Raw genomic sequence first — 7,609 nt, forward strand, 5'->3', positions numbered from 1 at the left:
CTGTAATGCATCATTTTTTTTTCCCTTCCTTAAATGTGCTCTCACAGAGGCACAAAAACCATCTCTCACAGGCTTGGCTCTGTCCAGCAGCGGGTCCCTTTTGGAGCCAGCTGGATCTGGCTCTGATCTGACATGGGGCAGCTGGTGGGCTCTGCTCAGAGGCAACTCCTGCAGCCCCCCTGCTACCAAGTCCTTGCTATGTAAACCAAATACAATGCTCTGATATCTAAATGTATTTATTTATTTTTTTGACTATTTATGTAGGAAGTGAATGAGGAGAAAGACGAACATTTAAAAACATCAAGCTCTACTCTATTGAGTGAGTCTCCCTGTGATATCACAGTAAGTTTATGAAATTTATTGGGTAATAAAGAGGAAAGGAAATTGTTAATGTGGTAGAAGATTGAAGGAGAGGGAATCTCAATGTTATACAAAACATGTACTGAAGAAAATTCCAAAAGAGTAGGGGTTAGATAGTTTCCTCTTAGGAATTAAGGCAAAATCCAGTTTAGTACACTCACAACAATAGTTCTACTAACCTGGAGACAGGTTAATGGACTTTTTCCTCTTAGGTGGCTGTAATGTAGAAAGTGGGATATAAATTTTAGTTGCATTCAGCTGTTAGTTCTAACTTTGGTCCATCAACTTTGCCACCAGTCTAGTTATGGGAGATCTGTGTTGAAAATACTACCGTTTTCTACAGAAATGGCCCAAAGCACTACAGAGCACCTAAAGTTGTGCAGTAAAACAATCAAGGGCAAAAGTAACTGTATCAACCATGTAGATCAACCCTGTAGAGGTCTTCATGTAAAAGTTTTGCTGAAACTGTGGAAAATTGAGAACACATAGCTTCTCACGAGAAGCTCTGCAAATTTTGTAGAAGTAACCACAGAAGATTTTGTTTAATTTACTCAGAACGTAGGAGTCTCATGTGTGGTGGAGTAGAGGAGATTTTTCTCTCTCCGTCCGTGGTGGGTTGACTTTGGCTGGCTGCCAGGTGCCCACCGCTCCACGCTGTCACTCTCCCTCTTCAGCAAGACAGGAGGAGAAAATATAATGGAAAATCTTGTGGGTAGAATTAAAAACAAGGAGGTCACTCACCAGTTACCATCATGGACAAACCAGACTTGACTTGGGAAAATATTAATTTAATTTATTGCCAATTAATAATAGAGTAGGCCAGTAAGAAATGAACAAAACTAAAAATGCTTTCCTCCCATTGTCCTCTTCATCCCTGGCTCAGCATCACTCCTGATCCTCTCTTTCATCTCCTGCCCTCGGAGCAGCACAAGAGAGTGGAGGTTGTGTTCAGTCTATAATGGTTCCTCTCTGCTGCTCCTGCGCCTTCCTCCTCACTCTCTTCCCTTGCTCCAGTATGAAGTCCCTTCCATTGGATTCAGTCCTTCATAAACTGCTCCAGCATGGGTTCCTCCTATACAGTTTTTAAAGAATTGCTCCAGAATTCATTTTTTTCCATGGGGTGAAGTACTTCAGGAACAGACTGCTCCAGCATTTGTCTCCCACAGGCCACATGGTTGGTATCTGCTCCAGTGCAGTCTTCCATAGGCTGCAGTGCAGAAGTCTGCTCTGACATGGGCTGCAGGGGGAAAATGTGCTTTACCATGGTCTTGTGGGGATTCACAGGGAATGTCTGCATTGGCACCTGGAACACCTCCTCCCCCTCCTTATTCTCTGACTAGTGTCTGCAGGGCTGTTTGTCTCATATTTTTCTCATTCTCTCTCACAGCTTCTGTATAGTATTTTTTTTTTTTCTCTTTTTCTTTTAAACATGTTATCACAGAAGTTCCACCAGCTTAGCTGATGAGCTCACTGTTGTCCATTGGCAGGTATGCTTCGTAACCAGCTGGAAGCAGCTGTGTCTGGCACAGGGCAGCCCCTGTCCTCTGCTCACAGAAGTCACCCCTGCAACCCCACCCCTACCAAAACTTTGTCATGTAAACCCAATATACAGTCTGAAATTATATCTATCTATACCTATACCTATATCATCTATATCATCTATATCTATATCTATATAATCTATATCTACATCTATATGATCTATATCTCTATCTATCTATCTATCTACATCTAATCTATATCATCTATCTACATCTATCTACCTATATATCTTCAGGCAGTTTCACATCGAAAAAATCAACAATGGAAAATAATATTTTCAGCTTTGCATGGCTGAACAAATTATTTTTGATTGCTATTGGCCTTATTTACTTATATGTTCTTTGTAAAATAATTTGGTAATTTTGGTTTGAAAAGCAGAACAATGATTGTTTTGCTCATGAAGACAAGTTCTATTTTGCTTCTTTCTACTTTTCAAACTCCTTTTCTTCTTTGCCTAAGCTGTTGCTTTGTGCGTTCCATATGTAAATGATAATTCATCAAGTCAATCATAGACATGCCTGTCCAGGTTTAAATATATGCTTGTAAAAGTGTACCTCTGTTTGCAGATGAACAAGAACTTGTTGTTCAAAGCTCTAAATGGTGCTTCCACTGTAGATATTTTGCATATACAAGTTGGACATGAGGAAAGACACACAGTATGATCTAATCAGTAATTCTGATATTCCTTTCCGATTTCAACTAAATTTTTCACATCTGGTGATAAAAAAAATAATGTTGTATTTGTTAAAAACAAAAACTAAAACAAGGGGTACCTTAATTGACTACTGTTAATCAAGGATGGTGCAAATTAAAATAAAAGTATATTTATAGAACCATAGAATCATTAAGTTTGGAAACGACCTCCAAGATCATCTGGTCCAACCGTCCCCGAAGAATACTATAGTGGATTGCATATCTAGTATGCATTTACTAAGCCTACTGATAATTCAGATTAATTTGATTTACATCAAGGGTCCTTTTGGTGTGAATTAGGTGTAAACAACAACAAAAAAAGAACTAAACTTATGATCATCAACAACACTGACATAGACTGGGCTGAGATATTCACATTTAAGTATATGAATATTATCAGAACATCAGATTTCATTTTCTAACTATCTGACTGTGTAACGACCATATGACACAGGCATAACCACATTTGCTCCCCAGCCAGTGAGCTATTTATGACTCTTAATGCATGTTAATTCAGTTGAGTGTTTTCCTTCTTTGCAGAAATGCAAAAAAGGTCTGAATTACATGCAATGCTTAGCAAATAAAGACAGCACATTAATAAAAAAATGATATTTGTTGTTACAAGTATAATTATAAACTAATCAAATTAAACTCCACACAATTTAGAAAGCTGTAGATCTACGAACAGAAATTATTGGCTACAATAACCAGAAGGCATAGGGGAAAAATAGACGTAGATACAACTTTTAAAAGAAGATTTTTAATGTAGGAATTGCAAAACCTATCCCAGATGTTTGTATAAGTATTCAAACTGAAAAACTGAAGGAACTGATAAAACTGTGGTAGCTAACAATGACAAATATTTTAGGCTCTGTTACTTAAATATTGAAGCATATGTACATATAGTCCATACAAATAGACTAGTCTAGGAAAAATAAAATACAAAACACCACCAGTGAGTGACTGCTGTGGTTGCACACTATAGACACACTTATCTTGGGCTGATAACCTTCTGGAAACCCAGTATGTCTTTTACCAGCTGAGATGATGATATGTGTCATTTACTGAATTTTACATAATAATGAAGTTTAATAATAAAACATAATAGGACATTCATAAATCTTATGTGTTCTGTTTTTGTATATTCTTCTTTCTTCTTTCTCTCTTCAGCTTCAATTGTAAAATGTAAACTGCCAGGGGAAAGTGAGCTTTTCCTAATCTGAATTGCCTAATGACTCAAAACCGGGTTAACCGAAATAAAAGCAAATCAACTATTAGAGGTTTTCAGTCACAAGATTCCCACATCACCTAGTTGTGTATGCCTAAATTGCCACTGAGTCATGCTGGTTCATAAAATGAGATGCAATGCTTTTTTTCATTTCAGCTTTGGCCATTTTTGAAGGAGAGTGGTACCCTACACCAGTGCACTTACTAGTCGAGAGAGAAAAGGATGTTACATTATTTGCATACGTGTCATGGTGTTGTGTTTACGCAGTCTTAACTGTAAGAGGAAGGCAGAATGGAATGGTTCTACTTTTCTAATTCCGTTTCACAATCTTCAGCTTGTAATTTCCAAGTCCATGCTAAGCCTAGTTTTAAATGTCAGCCGATGTCGGTTTTACATAATTTCTATCTCTTCCCATTTATAACTGCAGGTAGGCTATGAATCTAGCTGTGGAGTTTTGGTGTTGTTCCTGAATGGCACCTTGAAGAAACCTGAGTTCTGTGGCTTCCTGACTGCTATCTGTATAGTCTTGTAAAGCAAATATTTAGAAAAGAAAAGTTCATGAAGATGAATTGACCAAAAGATGAAAAATCACAAAATGTTATTTTGTCTCCAAAGGCAGAACAGGAGATCAAATACCATATCTCAGACTTAATTCAAACTATAAATGAAGAGAAGTGTGTATAAATTGCATTGCTTTTCCTAAAAGGAAATTCCTAAAAGGAATTCACTCTAAAGAAAATACAGCTGATGGTTTTACTGAACTGCCAATATCCACTGACTATCTTTACATGTGTCCAGATTCTCCTGAATCATTGAGAATACCAGTAGCTTTTGGGAGGATACCTACTATACTCATACACATGATAGGGCTGTGAAAACTTGCCCCCCTCTCTAATTCTCTAATCTCAGTCTACCTTTCTCACTGACAGTAGCATGAATTTCATTCTAGGAACTGCACTTTCTTTTTTTTTTCCTCCTTTTTTTTTTTTTCTTTTGTACTTTGGATTTATATACATGTCGGAAAACTTTTTTTTTTTTTTTTTTTCCCCTCATTTACAGCAAGTAAAAGATCTATATGGACAAGTATGCACAACTGCTTAGTACCACCACCAATACCAACACAATGAGTAGGATCTCTCTGCAAAGGAACCCTATCAGGTCCACTGCTAGCTACTCATTAGCTTAAATAGATCTGAGAGTGTGTACAGATTGTATTTCTGCCTTAGAGGTTAGAGTTCAGAGATATCAAGTCACCGAGAAGGGTAGGGGAACTAGGGAACTAGGAAAGTCTGAGCCATAAATTCACTTTTGGCATTAAAATTGTTCTACGATATTGGTATGTCTTTTGAAACCAGATTTTACCTCACCTTTCTTTGACTACAGTAGAGGAGTAGATATGAAATATTGCCCTCCCACGTCATCAGTCTTGGGTTGAATATAACATGGCTAGGCAGAACATTAGCTTCTACACTGAAGAAATCATCCCCTCCCTATATCCCTGATTTGAGCAGTGCAATACTCTTACTTCCTTGCCCGTCTCTGATTTACATCCACTGGCAGGTATGGTGATGAGTCCAGACGGTGTTAGGATATACCCTGTGGTAAGGAAAAATTAGAAATCAGTTTGCCAAAGCTAAGCAGAATTCCATCTTCCTCCTGTGAGTGGCATTTCTCTTATCTCCAGATAACTGACCTGTGCCAGACTAATATATGGCACAAATATCTCTTAGAAGTTCTCCAACTATCTTTCTAAATCTTGTCTTTCAGAAAAAGTAACTAAATGCATAAAAAGGTTATTAATAAAAACAGTAATGATGTCACAATAATCTTGGGCAGAATAAAATCTTTACAAAACATTTAGAAGGTGAAACACACTAAATAAATGATAAGTATTCTAATTCTAGGAATTTTGTGATTTTGTCTGTCTGTTTCCACCCCCCCTTCCGCCGCACCCCCCCCCCCCCCCGCCCCGTAATGCTAAAACCCATCAGTCTGGTGGATTTTATTTTACCCAGTCTTTTAAGCAGCTTTATCAGCTTTATCAGTGGTTTTTACATTATTTTTACAATCTTGATCTAGTTTTATGAGTTATGACACCTATCACTGTATCACTTTGTTTCTCTGTTAGGGTTTCTCACACACACGCCAGAAATGCTAGTGGGACCTAACAATATACTAAAGCTGTGGGCTCTGTTATACAACTGACCTCACACAAGAAAGTCTGCTTTAAAGCTGACATAATGATATGGACTGTTGTTTTGTCCTTTCTCATTACTAAAGCAATTACTCCCCAAATACATACTGATTCATTATGGTCACTCCATGGAGCTAAACACCAGCTCTGTAATGCTCAGATACAGAATCAGAGAGTGAAGTCAGGCTAATTAAATTGGCCCAGCCACTTTAGCAAGCAAACGGGGCCAAGTTAATTGGCACAGAGTGAGATAAGGAAATTCAGGCACTATTCTGTGAAATACTGTTTTAATTATATCTAAGGAAGAACATTGCCCTTAATTTCAGATTTCTTAATTAGGAACATGAATAAGCAGCAATAATAATCTTTGCAGTCTACAAACATTAAAATGTCGGATGAACTTTGTTTTCTCCAAGCCTGTTAACCATTGAGCAAATGCAACTATAATTATTATTATTTACATTTGTCTTACATGTAGACCTATAGCCCCAGATAAAAGGTTAATGTGGTGGATATGCATCAAAAGGAAGATAAATCTGACATAAACATTTTAAGAAACACTGTGTCTGGAGTATTCATTTGCATTAAGGTGTTTTAACACCAAAAGAAAAGAAAATATATACCACAACCAATGCATTTTTCAATGCAGTCCTGGTTTCAGTTGAGGCACACCTGAAGATATTTACATTTAGTTTAGGTTTGTCTTCAAACACTTCAAAATACCAGTTCAGGTTTAACTTTAAGAAAAGAACAATAGTTCAGAGCAGTTTTTAGATATTTGCCTCTGATTATTAACAAAAGCGTGGAGCAGTTGTAACTACATCAAGTCAATGGCTCTGTGACAGTTTTTGGCAGCTGAAGAGCTTATCAGTCTTTCTCCACTATTGCTTGATTTTGAAAAGTGCAGACTATAATACTGCTGCTCATGATATTCACCATACAAATGCAATCAAATAATTTACACCTCCCAGTTGGTAAAAATAGTGTTGTTAACTTTACACTCTGTGGTACACACCAAGAAATACTGAGGAGCTGTACAATTTCTAGCTATCTGTTCATGTCATACCTTGCACTAAGAGACTGATTTCTGTATTATTAGGTGTCAAGGCTTTTCCTGTTGTGTAACTTATGGTCTCTTGAGCCTTTACTGGCAAAACAATCAATTACTGGTGGTGTGGGTTGAAAACAGGTGAGTGAAACTGTCACTGAGTAGTTTAGTTGCAAGTGTAAGCAAGGTCAAAATATGTTCAGTACAATTCAGAAGCCATGTACTTTAACCTCCAATAATTATTCTCCATCACTTAAAATGAATGCTAAGAAGCTGTGCATTAAGAATATTAAGAATATGGCAATGAAAAAGACAAAAAAAAAAAGTGTTACAACTAATGTAAGTGTGAAAATTGTCCATATGTTCTCCACTTCCCAGAAGCTTTTTAAAAAAAAAGTCCACATTCTACAACAGCTCCAATTAAAGGACATCCCATTGGGAAAAAGGCTGAAGAATTATGCATATCCTAGTTTTTGAAAAAAAAACCCATATTCAGTTTGTTATGAAGTTAACTTAGTCTAGATGGATTAATGTATGGACTACA

At 37.1% G+C, this 7,609-nt stretch overlaps 1 long non-coding RNA gene across 1 annotated transcript; it reads right to left on the reverse strand.

The window, feature by feature from the left end:
- Positions 1-368: 368 nt before the first annotated feature.
- Positions 369-6,217, reverse strand: LOC310893306. Its single transcript, XR_014578890.1, has 4 exons — positions 6,126-6,217; positions 5,349-5,419; positions 2,457-2,616; positions 369-1,597 (listed from the first exon to the last, which is right to left on the reverse strand). It is a non-coding gene; the product is annotated as an uncharacterized lncRNA (long non-coding RNA).
- Between the last annotated feature and the right edge of the window lie 1,392 nt (positions 6,218-7,609).

Source organism: Anser anser (genome assembly GCF_964211835.1).
Source record: "Anser anser genome assembly, chromosome: 2".
NCBI classification, from domain to species: domain Eukaryota; kingdom Metazoa; phylum Chordata; class Aves; order Anseriformes; family Anatidae; genus Anser; species Anser anser.